Raw genomic sequence first — 17,010 nt, forward strand, 5'->3', positions numbered from 1 at the left:
AACCCCAGATGTTGCGCCTGGTGCGGCCGCCCCCCCCTGCACCCCCCACGCTACGCCACTGGGCCAGTCACCACCTCGCAGCCTAGGCTACCTCACAGGGCTGTTGAGGGGATGGAATGAGGAGGGTTAGGACCTTGTAGGCCACCTTGAGCTCCTTAGAGAAAAAGTAGAGATATAGATGTAACCAACTAATCAATCAAATCTCTCTCCTAATTTCTATGCTAATCTGCATTAAGAAAGAAAAAAGAGCAAGTAGATTTGCTGTTAACCACGTTAGGTTGTACCCTAGTAGATTTTGCTCTTTCTACATGCCTACACCTGTTGTGTGAAAGAGTGTACACTTGTTAATTTGTATGGCTCAGCAACTGTGTACACAGATACATTGCTTGTGCACTAATTAAATGTTGCATATATGTGTGGAGACCAACTGTTTGTGCAGACAACCCTAATATCCTCAAAAAGACATAGCAGGTCAAGCTACTTCTAATATAGTATGAATCTGAAGTGGGATAATAAGAAATGGACACGTACAATTTAACTGGGTATTATTAGAACTGTGCCAGTCCCAGTTATGACGTGGAGCCTGATTGAGCCTCCAGTGGCCCCAGTCTGAACCAGGATGATCTGGGGCTGACCAGATCCAGATCCCAAAGCTGAACCAAACTGGGAGGGGGGTCTTACACAGTTTTAATTAGGGTTTGACTCCCTAATTAAGCATGTGAGGGTGGTGACACAGCCTGTTTCTTAGTCTCTGACTCTCCTGCTGTTTAACAGTCCTAAATCACTTCAGCTGGACATGATCTGACCCAGGCTGATGTGTGGTTTTCTCAACCTTCTCTGGCTGAATCTCAACTTGATCTAAACCGGTCCAATTCAGTTCGAGATCTGGGATCACAGCCACGCATTAATGCCTTTGAATAACAGTTGCTCAAAATCACAGGAGGGGAGAGTGCTATTGCACTCATGTCAATCTTCCACAAAACAAAAAGAGAACATGGTAAGAGGATAGGACATTGAGTTATTGCTTACATAATTCACATTGTCATCGAAAATATATGTATTGTGCTCATTGCATGTCCCCCAAGCATATTTTCCAAAGATTAATGAGATACGTAGAAAGTTAATTTGGGATAATGGTCCACTTCCTTTTGATTTGAGAGAGCGCAGCTGCCAATAACAGAAGGAGGTTATTCCAGACATTGCTTTATATTTTATTAGTTTAGCCAGTGTGGTGTAGTGGTTGGAGTGTTGGAGTAGGACCTGGGAGACCAGGGTTCAAGTCCCCACTCAGTCATCAAACTCATCACTCGAAGGGTTGTTGTGATCATAAAATGGGGGTGGGGAGAACTACATACAACCTTGAGCTCTTGGGAGGAGAAGTGGGATGTAAAAGCTATACATAAATAAATGGAATAAAAAATATCCCACAAAGCATATAGAAATGATTGGCAAATGCTTTCTTTTATGACTGGCCCAGATTGGGTAACTTTAAAGATGGCTTACTTAACCCTCCCTCTTTGGTCCTTTGTTGGAACTTCACCACTTTCAATTTTAGCAACTAGAGAGATTTGGCATATCTCAGTAGCTACCATTTGAGCCACATGCTTACACTAAATTAATCCAGATTTGTAATTCTGGATTTGTAATCCAGAAAATGTAATCCAGATTTGAAGAGAGAGACAGCCTTTATGTGGAAGAAATGGGCTGAATATGAGATGCCTACATTAGATCTGCTGTTTAGATGAATTTTTTTGTCATTTACTGATTTGCAGGAATGACTGGCAAGTGCAAAATATAAATACAGTGGTACCTTGGTTTAAGAACAGCTTAGTTTATGAACAACTTGGTTTAAGAACGCTGCAAACTCGGAAGTAGATGTTTTGGTTTGTGAACTTTGCCTTGGAATAAGAACATGTTTCACTTCCTATTGAGTGTGTTCCCTTTGTAAATTGAGTCCCCCGCTGCTATGGGAAAGCACGCCTTGGTTGAAGAGCGCTTTGGTTGAAGAACGGACTTCCAGAACGGAATAAGTTCGTAAACCAAGATACCACTGTATCTCCAATTACCAATGTTTGCTGGGGTTTATTTATGGAACGTCTGCTTCAAGCACTTCACCACCTCCTACATTATGGAGGGAATTATTGGATCCTTACAGAAAGCTAAATCTACAGTTTTAAATGCTTTATGAGTCTTTTAAAGGTTTGTGTTCAAGAAAGAAAGGTGTGGAATAGGGAATTATAATGTGTCACGCAGCCTAAACAATGGAAAGTTGCTTTGGAATCTAAAGAATATGAAATATTTCCTAAGACTTGAGACGGAGTTTGATGCAGCAAAATTTAACATTATGAGCATATTAGACTCAAAAATGTTTGTATAGAAATCCACTGTCCAAAACAGATAAATGTTGGAGGTATTGACTTGTTGAGGAATATGATGTGGGGCTTGTTCACTGATATATTATTCTTTGTACTAATACTGTTGCCTAAATCAATTTTGTATTGGTGAAATCCATAGTGTTTGCAGGTGCTCATGTTCTTGTAAATGATATTCCTCTAGTAATGGCAGGACAACAAAAAGAAACAAAGAGATTTATACTTTGAATATAAATTCCCTTCCCAGATCTACAATCCCAGAGTTTCCTGTGAAGAAAGAAGAATTGTTAAATCACTCTGGAATCTGTAGCTCTGGGAGGGGAACTGAGTCTCCTAACAATTCTTAGCACCATTAATAAACTACAGTTCCCAGAATTATTGGAGGGGAGAGCCATGACTGTCTAAAGTGATATCATGCTGCTTTAGACAAATGGTGTCAATGTGGTCTAAGTCTCAGAGGTGGTGGCTCTCAAATCTTTTGCAGATTTTGGGATGCGGGTGGTGCTGTGGGTTAAACCACAGAGCCTAGGACTTGCCGATCAGAAGGTCGCGATTCAAATCTCTGCAACAGGGTGAGCTCCCGTTGCTCGGTCCCTGCTCCTGCCAACCTAGCAGTTCGAAAGCACGTCAAAGTACAAGTAGATAAACAGGTACCGCTCCGGCGGGAAGGTAAACGGCGTTTCCATGTACTGCTCTGGTTCGCCAGAAGTGGCTTAGTCATGCTGGCCACATAACCTGGAAACTGTATGCTTGCTCCCTCGGCCTGTAAAGCGAGATGAGCGCTGCAACCCCAGAGTTGGTCACGACTGGACCTAATGGTCAGGGGTCCCTTTACATTTTTAAGGCTGCTGATGCCCACCTCTTGTCTGTGGATAGTACCATTGCCACCATACCAAAGAAGACGCGAGACAAGACAAAGTCCCCACTCCTGAGCCAACTACCAGCTGTATTCTATGACCATGCAGTGAGGCTCAAGGAAAATCTCCCCCATCCCTGTGTGCTCCTTCAGTGCACAAACTTAACAGGTGCACCATGGCCCTGTTGGTCAACATTCACCCCAATGTGCCTGCCAGGATGCTTTTCAGCAGCTAAATAATGGCTTCCTCTTCCCTTGAATTGCCTTGGAAATTTATGTCTCAAAATGTTGCTTTTCTTGAATGTGCATATCAGTTCTCATCCCAGATCTCAGCTTGTCTCACTGCACAGTGAGTGCTTTCAATTACTTCTGTCCCTCAGTAATGCATCTAGTAAAAGCCACAAGTGGAGGACAACCCACAATGGAACTTGAATAATGACCTACATATGTGTTTTGCCCACATATAGGCACAGAGAACAAGGGCACAAAACAACAGTGCATGCATTGAAATATGGGCCACAAATTTATGAGCCTGATGTGCTGCATTCTTGACTAGTTCAAAGCAATATTTCTAAACTCAGGGCAGGTATGCTTACTGCCAGGGGGTAAGACAATCAAAAGAATCACAGGAATTGCTGGAATAATTTTCCTCCAAGGATCATAGAAAGCTGCTTTATAAAGTCAGATCACTGGTCCACCTATCTCAGTATTGTTTCACAGATCAACAGCATCTCCCTATGGTTTCAGGTGTGGGGCATTCCCACACCTAAAGCAGATATACCATAAAACAGTGGTGTCCAATGTTATGTCTGCCAGATGTCCATAGACTGCAGCTCCTACCATCTTGACTGATGACCATCGTGGCTGGGGGCTGATGAGATTTGTAGCTCCTGCCATATGGGGTTTGTTTGCGTAAGCCATGCTTTTACACTCTGATGTACTCTGGCGTTAGCCATGGTCTTCCTGGGACTCTCCTTCAGTTGACACTAAACCTTCTTGAGTCAGCATGTTGGACTGCGAAGTGGGAGATCTGTGTTGTTATCCTCATTCAGTCATGGAGCCCACTGAGTGACCTTGAGTCAATCATCCACAAGCAATGATGGCCAAGGTCCTCTTCCATGGTTGGAGGCAACAATGCTTCTGAAGACCAGCTGCTGGAAACTTCAGGAGGGCAGTGTGCTCTTTTGTTCAGATCCTGATTGCCAGTTCCTGATGGGGCATTTGGTTGGCCACTATGAGAAGATGTTGGACTTGATGGGCCTTTGGCCTGATCCACTAGGCGGCTGTTGTTGCTACAATTCATACTTGTCTTTCATATAATAATAATAATAATAATAATAATTTATTATTTTTACCCCGCCTATCTGGCTGGGCTTCCCCAGCCACTCTGGGCAGCTTCCAAAAAAAATTAAAATACTGTAATACATTTCAAACATTAAAAGCTTCCCTAAACAGGGCTGGTTACAACAATTTAAAGACAACATTAATATTAAAACATAATATTACATAATTTTTAAAAAACCCAGTTCAAAGCAATTTAAAATGGAAAAAAATAAGGTGAGTCTTGAAAATATACAGATGTTCAGCCTACAACATAATATTATTGAATGAAGGCAGTGAAAGGGTGGGGAGATCTGACTTGGCAGACAAGTGGGGTAATAATAGTGAACTCCCTTTTTTAGTGCATGTTTGTGTGTTAATGACTTTCCCTTCCATCATATCATCAACACAGATCAAAGTAGCAGATAGACTGGAAACAACATATCTCCTCAAGAATCTTGGAATTGACCTACCTCAGGAATGGCAGTAAAGAGAGGCAATTGAAGTTGAACACACTTAACTTTCTGATGGAGGTTGTGGGATAAAAACAGGAGCAAAAGATCTCACAAACATCTGATGCATAACAACAGAGGAGAGCACTAAAGCACACCAAGTGGAGTCCTACATCCTAGACCCTCTAGATATTACTGACACACTTGTGACTTGTGACTTGTGACTTTTACCAACCTCAAGGAGAACAATATTCTGGTTACAGCTTAACTTTTAACCCAACGCTGAGGGGACTCAGCTAGATTGGTAAATAAAAAGTGTTTTATATTCACTGTATATGCAATATAACACAGTAACACCAGATGGTGCTGTGGAGTCCCATCTTTCCCTACTGGATTTCCCTGTATGAGTTTACAATGTGTTTCACTGAATCACTTCTTTGACGTGTCTAGATCCAGTCCTTTCTCTACCCCTCTCCCATTTCCTCGACTCTCTTTCACCCAGCCCTCTCCTCCCAAGCCCCCTTCCCAACATCCCAACCCTTATCTCCAACTTCTGCATTCCTTTAAGCCCTCCACTCCTTCCCTCCCTCCCCCTCCCTCCCACCCCTCTATCCTTCAAGCCATACTCTGCTATGCTGTACTGTAGTGCACTATATTAAATCACACCAATTGCTTAGTTCCGAAAAGCCTCTCCTCCTAAAAGAGGGGAGGGGTTGTGAGTGGGAGCCGGTACCCGCGTCTGCGGGAGGGGGCGTCTTCGGCCTCCTGCATCAGCTTACCTGGCTGCTGCACCACGCCTGTAGGCCAACCAATAGGGCTGACTTGGGGGTGGGGTTTAGCTGCATCCAAGCAGCCGCAGCAGCCCTATGCCCTCATTGTGCGCCCAGAAGTTGATGGATCACCCGCCCTCCCTTCCTTAGGTAATATCTATGCTTCTTACCTTGCTCCAGACTTTGGTTGGTTGCTCTGGTTGCCCGGGGGGGGGGGGCTGGTAGGACTGTTTACCCATTTGGCGAATTAGCACCAGCCTCTTGGGGACGCAGGTGGCGCTGTGGGTTAAAGCCTCAGCGCCTAGGGCTTGCCGATCGAAAGGTCAGCGGTTCGAATCCCTGCGGCGGGGTGCGCTCCCGCTGCTCGGTCCCAGCGCCTGCCAACCTAGCAGTTCGAAAGCACCTCCGGGTGCAAGTAGATAAATAGGGACCGCTTACCAGCGGGAAGGTAAACGGCGTTTCCGTGTGCGGCTCTGGCTCGCCAGAGCAGCGATGTCACGCTGGCCACGTGACCCGGAAGTGTCTCCGGACAGCGCTGGCCCCTGGCCTCTTAAGTGAGATGGGCGCACAACCCCAGAGTCTGTCAAGACTGGCCCGTACGGGCAGGGGTACCTTTACCTTTATCTTTACCTTACACCAGCCTCTTGGTTTTTTGCCTACCTCGTGGCAATTCGTCACAACTTTTGAGTATTGGCTGTTAGGCATTGGAATATGTGTCGGAATCTGGTGGTCGTGAGTCCTGTCTGATGCCCTGTTGGCGGCTAGGGCCATGGCATGACCCCCGGTGACATCAGGGGGAGCTTCCAGTTTTATTTGCCTCAACAAGCTCCTCCCACTGGCTGTTAACCTTTGAATGACTCCCTGCCGAGCGGGGTGGAGTCACGTATAGATTGTTTGATCCAATGCCTAAGCCAATACCGCTCACATGCTGTAACCAATAAAGTTGTGGCCTTCTTTAGCCGTTTAACCTAAAATATATGTGTCCCTGTGTCTTATTTATCCCTGGCGGGTGGCGGGTCTTCAACTCACAATAAGGGTACCTCCCACAGGGGGAATGTGCTTACTCCAGTCAAAACCAAACAAAGTGTAAAGTGAAGTGGGCAACAGCTGAGCCCATGGCGAAAACCAACATCCTGGGTCAGGACGTTGCCAACACTCCACACATCACTGCTGGAGACCACACACTTGTGCTGGTAGATAATTTTGTCTGGTTGATCTATATTTAAATTTAAACATAAATAATTCTCTCTGAGCCCGGCTTCCACATTCCTCATATTATCAACACTTTATATCGTTTCCATTTTATATTGCATCATTACAATGCTTTATTGGTAACGTAAGAGGGAAAATGACTATTACTCATACTTAATCGAAGCACAAGGGATTCTAATTAGGCATTTCAGCTATGCAATGTTGAATGCTTTCTGTTAGCCCTGTCCTATGCTGTTTCTGCCCTGCTTTCCTTTTAAAAAAAAAATCAAACAACTCCATGAATGAAGAACTTGTACATTGACCACTAATAAGGAACAATATGTTGCAGATATCACTGCGAATTTATTGTGCTATTTTTGTGATGTACAAATGACGTAGAAGACTATTTATCATTTCTTATTCCTATGATCCCTGTTTATAAATGGTCCTTGTTTAAAAGGTTTATATACATTCAGGCTATATTTCAACATAATACTGTTGAATGAGGACAGTTAAAGGGTGGGGACATCTGACTTGAAGGACAAGTGGGATAATAACAGTGAACTCCCTCTTCCTACTGATATTACGCTCACCTGGTGCTGATATTTCAATTGGACCATTAGTAGATGTAGAAAGAAGATTCCACCTAAACATTAGGAAGAACTTCCTGACAGTAAGAGCTGTTCGACAGTGGAATTTGCTGCCAAGGAGTGTGGTGGAGTCTCCTTCTTTTGAGGTCTTTAAGCAGAGGCTTGACAACCAGATGTCAGGAGTGCTCTGATGGTGTTTCCTGCTTGGCAGGGGGTTGGACTCGATGGCCCTTGTGGTCTCTTCCACCTCTATGCTTCTATGATTCTATGAAGATGTCATGTACACTCAGGCATTCCACAAATGTTTTTTTGGTTCCTCCGTCAAAAAATGTGTTTGTCGTGACACTGCTGCTATGTTTGAATGACATTCATATATTGCAGTGATATTTTCATGTCAAAAATGCAGACATGCCTTCACACCCTTGACTTATTGGCCTCCCCCAAAATGGTATTGATGTTTATTGGAATATTAAACCTTCCAAGTTGCTGATTATCACTTTCCTTAGCCTGAAAATTGGTGTTTATACTACATTTTTAAAGATTTGCCTTGAGAGAGTCTTTAAACCTCTTTTGTTGACCACCAACATTCCGCTTTCCATTTTTAATTTGCTTTGGAAGACGATAATCAGGCATCCACACAACATGACCAGTAGAATGAAGTTGATGTTGAAGAATGGTGATCTTTGCTTCTTCGAGTACACTGGCATTAGTTCGCCTGTCTTCCCAAGTGATGTGTCAATTTTTTTGGAGACACTGTTGATGGAATCTTTCGAGGAGTTGGAGATGGCGTTTATAAGTGGTCTTGGAAATATAGCTAGCCATAAGCTAAATTGGTCAATTGTTTGAAAGACTGCTGTCCTCAGGTAAATCAACACACTTGGGCAAGGAAGCCAACAGAATGTTTTTCTTTAAGATTCACTTAATTGGTGTGTTTCCCTGGCTCATAACAAGCCAGAAGGCAAAATGCTTTTCAATACATTTCAGTGTTGTTCCTTCCAGTCTTACTTTTGAGGTAAACTTGAGTGAATGCTTGAGATTCTTCATGACTTCTGATCCATACCAACTTGATCTGCACCTCCCAGACTAAGGGGTGAATCCAAATTTAACTCCCCACTTTCTGAAATTTTGAAAATTGCAAGTATTCCTTGTTTTGAGAGAATATGGCATTTAAAATATCTGTTTGTGCTTGAGTGGTGTGGAATCTGGAGTTGGAGCAGTCAGCAATAGTTTAGCAAAGGCAAAAATCAGTGTTCCTCGTATTTTATATCAGATCTGTCCATTCCAAACATTCAGTTCTGTCTCCCAGACACAAGGGGGTAATTGTGATGTTGAAGATACACCTGGGAAAGAGTGTTAGGTAATCCTGGGCCTCTCACTCCACTGGATCTCAGCCTAAGAACCTGATGCCTAGCCTTGACCTGGTACTAGACACAGAATCCTCAGAGGATGAACCAGACACCTCACATTGACAAAGATCGATGACTTTGAGTAGCATTCAGGATCCCATGAAACCAGTATCCAGGACCTTCTAGGGAAAGGAACCTGCTGAAGGGCCCTTGGAGATGTCAGAGGAGGTACTGGATCCAGCCACATACCCCAGTCTTTGAGAATTCTGGAGCCAACAGACTGAAGATTGCCAACATAGCATGTGTCTACAAATTCAGAATCGACACACCTCATGTGTAAGCAATCTCTAAAGTGCCATCTCTTACCAGCACTTGGTGCTATGGTATTGTGGGGCTCCTTAGGTAAAGGTAAAGGGACCCCTGACCATTAGGTCCAGTCGCGGACGACTCTGGGGTTGCGGTGCTCATCTCGCTTTAGTGGCCGAGGGAGAACAGGCCTTTTCTGCGTTGGCTCCCCGCTTGTGGAATGCTAGCCCTAGGGAGTCCCACATGCTGCCCTTGTTGCATTTCTTTAGGCGCCAGTTGAAAACATTGCTCCTGACTCACTACACAATCGATGATCTTTTAAAATTTGTGTTGGGTGGCATTGTTTTTGCTCATTATTGCGGTATGAATTTATATATTTTTATATTGTAAAGTGCCACGTGATCTTCAGATAGAGGGTGGCATAGAAAATTAATTATTTTTTATTAATAATAGCAACTCTCTAGACTTGGGATTCCTCGCAACTAGTATTCAGAGGCATATTGTCCCCAACTGTGCAGGCGGAGCATAGCGATTGTGACCAGCAGTCACGAGAAGTTAATAGAGAAGGAATGTAGCTTAGGTAGTCAGCACGCCTATTGGAAGCCCAATGATAGATATTAAGATGATATGTCCATAGTCTTGCTGACAGATCTATCCTCATTCCCAAGTAACAATTCTCTGTTTATGGGCATGCAGGGCTTTGTTTGATGTTGTGACTAACTGATCATAGGTCTCCTCCTGCCTGAGCATCCAGCATGCTCCTCCAAGCCTGGAAAGAAGAGGTTCCTCAGCCATTTTCAGCCGTCTAGCATCACAGCTGCTGGAGTGTCATTGGCCAATTGCTTCTGGCTTCTGGGATGTTCCAACTTCAACATCAACAGGTGAGGTTCAACATGCCCCACATAAGCCTGTGGCTTCCTGGCATCTCACCGCAGAGTACCTGAGTGGAACATCCAAATCCAAGAACAGTTTGGCCTGAAGCTGGATGAGTCATGCATTCCAAACATGAGAAGCCAGTACCATTGTCTGGTTGCTGGGACATTCCATTCCCACTCCTGACAAGCCTCAGCTGCCAAATGATGTACGTTTTTCATCCACCGCTTGGTTGGTGGAGGTTGTTCCTCCTTTTGGCCACTAGAAGGAAAAGGAGACAATGAAGTACAACGGAACCTCGGGTTGTGAATGTGATCCGTGTGGGAGGCACGTTTGCAACCTGCAGCATTCACAACCCACAGTGCCGTGTCTGTGCATGTTGTTGTTGTTTAGTCGTTTAGTCGTGTCCGACTCTTCGTGACCCCATGGACCAGAGAACGCCAGGCACTCCTGTCCTCCACTGCCCCCTGCAGCTTGGTCAGACTCATGCTGGTAACCTCGAAAACACTATCCAACCATCTCGTCCTCTGTCGCCCCCTTCTCCTTGTGCCCTCCATCTTTCCCAACATCAGGGTCTTCTCCAGGGAGTCTTCTCTTCTCATGAGGTGGCCAAAGTATTGGAGCCTCAGCTTCACAATCTGTCCTTCCAGTGAGCACTCAGGGCTGATTTCCTTCAGAATGGAGAGGTTTGATCTTCTTGCAGTCCATGGGACTCTCAAGAGTCTCTCCAGCACCATAATTCAAAAGCATCAATTCTTCGGCGATCAGCCTTCTTTATGGTCCAGCTCTCACTTCCATACATCACTACTGGGAAAACCATAGCTTTAACTATACGGACCTTTGTTGGCAAGGTGATGTCTCTACTTCTCAAGATGCTGTCTAGGCCTGTCATTGCCCTTCTCCCAAGAAGCAGGCGTCTTTTAATTTTGTGGCTGCTGTCACCATCTGCAGTGATCATGGAGCCCAAGAAAGTAAAATCTCTCACTGCCTCCATTTCTTCCCCTTCTATTTGCCAGGAGGTGATGGGACCAGTAGGTGATGGGACCAGGAGGTGATGGGACCAGTATTTGCCAGGAGGTGATGGGACCAGGTCTATTTGCCAGGAGGTGATGGGACCAGTAGCCAGTAGGTGATGGGACCAGTAGCCAGTCTGTGCATGTGCGTGACGCAATTTGGCACTTCTGCACATGCACAAAGCTTCTGCACATGCCCGAGCGCCGAAACCAGGAAGTAACCCATTCCGGTACTTCTGGGTTTCTATGTGTCCGTAACCTGAAAACGTGTAACCTGAAGCGTCTATAACCTGAGGTACCACTGTAAAGAATCATAGAATTGTAGAATTAGAAGGGACCCCATGGGTCATTTATTCAATTTGCATTGAATTGGATATCAGAAGATTGCAGGACAGTTCACAATGTAAAATGGCGCAAGAAGATATCTGCTGGAAACAACAACAACAACAATAACAACAACAACAACAACAACAACAACAAGTTATTTATACCACTCCCTCCCCTCCTTAAGGTAGCTAAATACATAAATACAGTAAAAATATTGAAAACCAAACCAAACCAAACCAAACTAAACCAAACAAACAATTGATTAAAATAGAAGTTAGAATACAGTTATAAATGCAGCTTAAAATGCAGCCTCATTTTAGTGGTAGCCCATAGATGAAAGCCCTAATGGGAGAAAACGTCAGATATTCACCAGGGCCAACTATCCATGGTGGTCCTACATGGGCCAGCAAAAAGAGCCAAGGGAAAATTTATATACAAAATCCCATAGGAGGGGTTCCATCAAAAAATAAATAAATGAGAGGGGGTGTTAGACTGAGCCCAGCCCAAAGGCCAGGCAGAAGAGCTCCGTCTTTCAGACCCTGTAGAACATTCCTTTTTAACCATGCCCGTTTAAAATGCAGGGTTGTTGTTTTTTGCGGGTGGGGGGGTATTGGGTTGATGTTTTTATTTTGATTTGATTGTGGTTTTATATTTTGATTTTATTCTGTGAACCGCCCTGAGACCTCTGGGTATAGGGTGGTAGGTAGGTAGGTAGGTAGGTAGGTAGGTAAATAAATAAACAAACAAACAAACAAACAAACAAATAAATAAATAAATAGCAGAGTGTTTGACTAGATGACCCTCAGGATCCCTTACAACTCTACAATTCTATTAATGATTCTTCCCACCTGTGGTTCCTAGCAACTAGTATTCAGAGGCATACAGTGGAGGCAGGGCATAGCCAATGTAACCAGTTGCCACTGATTGTCTTATCTTTCATGAGAAGTTAATAAGGAAGGAATATAGCTTAGCTGGTGCGCAAGTGTTTTTTATGCAGAAGGTCCCTGGTTCAATCCCTAGAATCACCAAGTAGGACTGGGAATTTTGCTTGCCTGAAACCCTGGAGACAGACAGAAAATGAATATACAGTGGTACCTTGGTTTACGAACTTAATCCTTTCCGGAAGACCGTTCTGAAACTGAAACCGTTCTTAAACCGAGGCGCGCTTTCCCTAATGACGCCTCCCGCCGCCGGTGCCCTTCCACTGTTCAGATTTCGTAGTTAGACCAAGGTAAAGTTCCCAAACCAAGACACTACTTCCGGTTTTGTGGAGTTTGTAAACCAAATTGTTCTTAAACCGGACTGTTCTTAAACCGAGGTACCGCTGTAGAGAAATCTGAACTAAATGGACCAATGGCCTAACTCTGTGTAAGGCAGTTTCCTCTGTTCCTATGCTCATCTGAACCTATTTAACTACTCTGGCTAATAGCATTTCACAGCTGGAAGAAACAGGATGAGGACAGAGGAACAGCCCTGCAGATGCATCAGGCCAGTGGCCCATCTAGTCCAGGATCCTAAAGACCTAAACTCACAGTGGCCTATCAGATTGCTTAGGAAGTCTGCAAGCAGGATCTGACTCTCCCCACAGGGAACGTTGTAGGTTTCTTAAAGGGGCAGTGCAATAATATATGCTATGTAGACTCTAAATCATGCTTATCATGGTTGTGCTATCCCTAGGGAGGCTTGCCTGGTGTCCTCGCTAAACATCTTTAGGTGCTAGGCTAAAACATTTCTCTTCTCCCAGGCCTTTGGCTAATTAAACGATCTATGGCCTTTCAAACCATGTTTGGTGGGTTATTGTTTTAGATTGTTATTATGGTGTGTTTTTATATTGTAATGTGCCCTGTGGGTGAATGAGACCCTGCCCTACCAACCTCAGTCTCTCTTTTTTATATATAATAATATTTATTAAAGTTTCAAAGAGATTACAAAAATAAAAAAGAGAAAAAGAAAACAAAAAAAATACAAAGTACAAAAAAGAATTAAAAAGCAATTAAAAACATTTCAATCTTTCCATGTCCTGTCATTCATTTACTTATTTCCCTGACCTCCTCACACCTCCCTCTTTTGTATTCTAGTTCAATAGTTGTTTCAGCAAGTTCTTACCCTTTTTGCATTTATCTTGATACTTTGTCATAATAAATTATAATTTTACATTTTTACATGTTAACAATCCATTTTTACGTACCCCTTAACAACATTATTGCTAAAACCACTTAGCTTCATTCCAACCTCCCTCTAACATTCCTTAATTTTACAGTGTTTCTGTAAATAGACTTTAAATTTCTTCCAATCTTCTTCTACCGACTCTTCTCCCTGGTCTCGGATTCTGCCAGTCATTTCCGCCAGTTCCATATACTCCATCACCTTCATCTGCCATTCTTCCCGGGTGGGTAGATCTTGTGTCTTCCAATACTTCGCGATGAGTATTCTTGCTGCTGTTGTTGCATACATAAAGAAAGTTCTATCCTTCTTTAGCACCAATTGGCTGACCATGCCCAGGAGAAAGGCCTCTGGTTTTTTTCAAGAAAGTATATTTAAATACCTTTTTCATTTCGTTATAAATCATCTCCCAGAAAGCCTTAATCCTTGGGCACATCCACCAAAGGTGAAAGAATGTACCTTCAGTCTCTTTACATTTCCAACATTTATTATCGGGCAAATGTGCCATCTTTGTCGTTATAAATCATCATCTTTGTAGGACACGACAAGAAAGAGAATGAGGAACAAACTAGCACGATCTTTTATATGCGGTGAACTTGTATTTTTTTTTTAAATGCATATTTATTAAGGTATTTTGAATACACATGTGTAAATATTAAACAACATTTCTTATATCATAACATAATTTTGTCGCTTCTTTGGACTCCCTCGCATCTCCCGCTCCCACTTACATCGTTACAAAAAAAAATTTTCCAAGCAAATTACCCACTTGTTTACAATCTTATCTCCGCTCGTTTAAATAAAATCTAGCAATTCTCCAAAAAAAATATATTTTCCTTAATCTCACTTATCATCAAAATCAGATCTAATTCAGTGGTGGGCAATTATTTATGATCTAGCATCCTTCTTAAGATTCAACCAAATTACAGTATTTTTGTAAATAAATCTTGAATTTCCTCCAGTCCTCCTCAACCCTCTCTTCTCCCAGGTCTCTATATGCGGTGAACTTGTAAAAGGGTAAAAGAGTATTTGGAAATGATCCATAATGAATTGAAGGAAAAAAAAAATGTTTACAGTCATACCTTGGGTTGAAGTTGCTTCAGGTTTAGAGCTTTCGGGTTGCGCTCCGTGGCAACCTGGAAGTAACAGAACGCGTTACTTCCAGGTTTCGCCGCTCGCGCATGCGCAGACAGTCAAAATGATGTCACGCGCATGCGCGGAAGTGGCGAATCGAGACCTGCGCAGACGTGGGTTGTGTTCGCTTCAGGATGCAAACAGGGCTCCAGAACGGATCCCGTTCGTATCCAGAGGTACCACTGTAAAAGTACTTTCCCCCTAAAACCCGGAGTGCTTTCTGTCAGGAATAATTCAGACTGAAATTCCCAGGTGTCAAAAAGGGTTATTTTTGGGCTTGCCTCTTGGGCTTGCCACTAGGAAAGTCGGCAGTTCGAATCCCCGTGACGGGGTGAGCTCCTGTTGTTCGGTCCCAGCTCCTGCCAACCTAGCAGTTTGAAAGCACGCCAAAAAGTACAAGTAGATAAATAGGTACCGCTCCGGCGGGAAGGTAAACAGCAATTCTGTGCATTGCTCTGGTTTCACCAGAAGCGGCTTAGTCATGCTGGCCACATGACCCGAAAAAACTGTCTGCAGACAAACGCCAGCTTCCTCGGCTAGTAAAGCGAGATGAGTGCCGCAACCCCACAGTCTTTCACGACTGGACTCAACTGTCAGGGGTCCTTTACCGTCATCTTACTGCAGGTCATGCTTTGCTAGCCCCAAAATGGAAAACGAGCGAGGTCCCAACCAAAGAAGAATCGCAACTTAAGTTGACAGAATATGCACAACTTGCAGACTTAACATATATAATAAAAGAACAAGAAGAACGTACATTTAGAGGAGATTGGAAAACGTTTATTGAATATATGGGAAATAATTGTGTACAGCTGAAAACATTGGCAGCATTAAGATGAATTCAACAAGTTTTGAGGTATGCAATAAGCAAATACTGAATTGTTTTTGTAAAATATGCAGGGATTTACGATATGTAAAATGAACCATGGAAAGAGAAGAAGGGAAGTCATTGATATTTCAGGGATGTAAAAATGAGTATTTTAAATTGTAAAACAGAGAATTTAATAAAAATTATATACAAGAGAGAGAGAGAGAGAGAGGACCAAACTAGGATGAATTGACTGTTCCTGACTGACTCTGACACAATCTACTGGAGGCTTCCCAGCCTTCTGCCCTACCAGTCCCATTGGGGACCAATAATCACTGCTGTCTAGGGTTGATGGGGGTTCCCTATAGTGAAAGCCGCTCCACTGACCTTTAACATCCAGATGTATTCCTTTATCACACGTTGTGTTATTGAGTGATGGACATTCCTGTGTGGAATAGATTGAAACTGCCTGAATTGTGTGTGTCCCTTACACTACTTCCTGAGTTTGGAACTGGATCAAAGTAGAAAGTTTCCTTCAAATCCATCAGGATTGGTTCCAATTTTATACAGCTTAGGAACCACCTAAAACACCCCATCTATCCCCATGTGCAGCTATCCAGACACTGAGATCATCAACTGACGCCCTCCTTTTCCTGCCACCTCTGAGAGAAATGGATCTTCTCTGTCGTAGTCCTCCATTTATGGATTTCTTTCACTATAGATTCCAACTTGTCAGCTCTTTGTCTTCCTTTTTGTACCAAGTAAAGATTTGTTTTTGTTTTTTTAGAAGATTGGCAGCTGAAATTGATGGAATTTTTCAGAATTGGCAAGTTTAACAAGTAGAATTAGAGGTAAGGATGAGGCAGACTTTAAGGAGTTGTAGGAAATGTTCATAAAAAGGGTAAAGGGTAAAGAGACCCCTGACCATTAGGTCCAGTCGTGACCGACTCTGGGGTTGCGGTGCTCATCTTGCTTTATTGGCCAAGGGAGCTGGTGTTTGTTTGCAGTTTTTCTAGGTCATGTGGCCAGCATGACTAAGCCGCTTCTGGCGAACCAGAGCAGCGCACGGAAATGCCGTTTACCTTCCTGCCGGAGCAGAACCTATTTATCTACTTGCACTTTGACGTGCTTTCGAACTGCTAAGTTGGCAGGAGCAGGGACTGAGCAACAGGAGCTCACCCTGTCGCGGGGATTCAAACCGCCAACCTTCTGATCGGCAAGTCCTAGGCTCTGTGGTTTAACCCACAGCGCCACCCACGTCCCTGAAATGTTCATAGATTATTTCTTTTTAGAAAACCTACTGTGAACTTGTTAAAACACAAGTATGCTTTGAATAAGAAAAACAGCAGATCTTATCTGAGAAAATTGTGTTGAAGATAAGGTGTGGAATAACTATAATATGCAGCAACATTTGAAAATTTGGGGAAACCATGGAGGTGTGATGAATTATGACAATGGCAATGGGGTGATGGAAGAAGACACTGCAGATGTG

At 43.4% G+C, this 17,010-nt stretch overlaps 1 long non-coding RNA gene across 1 annotated transcript in view; it reads left to right on the top strand.

Moving 5' to 3' along the window:
* The window catches only part of LOC307205822, a 37,502-nt gene that overhangs the window by 15,721 nt on the left and 4,771 nt on the right, over window positions 1–17,010 (top strand). The gene's annotated exons all lie outside the window — the stretch shown is intronic.

This window comes from Podarcis cretensis (assembly GCF_951804945.1).
Source record: "Podarcis cretensis genome assembly, chromosome: 16".
Taxonomy (NCBI): Eukaryota; Metazoa; Chordata; class Lepidosauria; order Squamata; family Lacertidae; genus Podarcis; species Podarcis cretensis.